This window comes from Anneissia japonica, unplaced genomic scaffold (genome assembly GCF_011630105.1).
Source record: "Anneissia japonica isolate Jap-2015-1 unplaced genomic scaffold, ASM1163010v1 scaffold47758_len692_cov112, whole genome shotgun sequence".
NCBI classification, from domain to species: Eukaryota; Metazoa; Echinodermata; class Crinoidea; order Comatulida; family Comatulidae; genus Anneissia; species Anneissia japonica.
The window spans coordinates 477-692 of record NW_022745674.1 but is presented as its reverse complement, the minus strand read 5'-3'; positions in this window follow the sequence as shown (position 1 = coordinate 692).

The following is a 216-nucleotide window of genomic DNA, read 5'->3' as shown; positions in this document are numbered from 1 at the left end:
CCTAGTTAGTGCCGTAGTAAAATGGTTGGTTTATTGTTCAACACCGGTGTTTGTAAAAAATGTACACGCACAGCAGAGTGGTCATGGGAGTCAGAGAAAATCCCCGCCAGACAAGCGCGCGTTGATATGAAACGTCATCAATCATAGCTTCAGGATTGGATAATTATGCTATATGCCGAGATTAACTATGAGTGGAAATACCACTCACATGTCTAT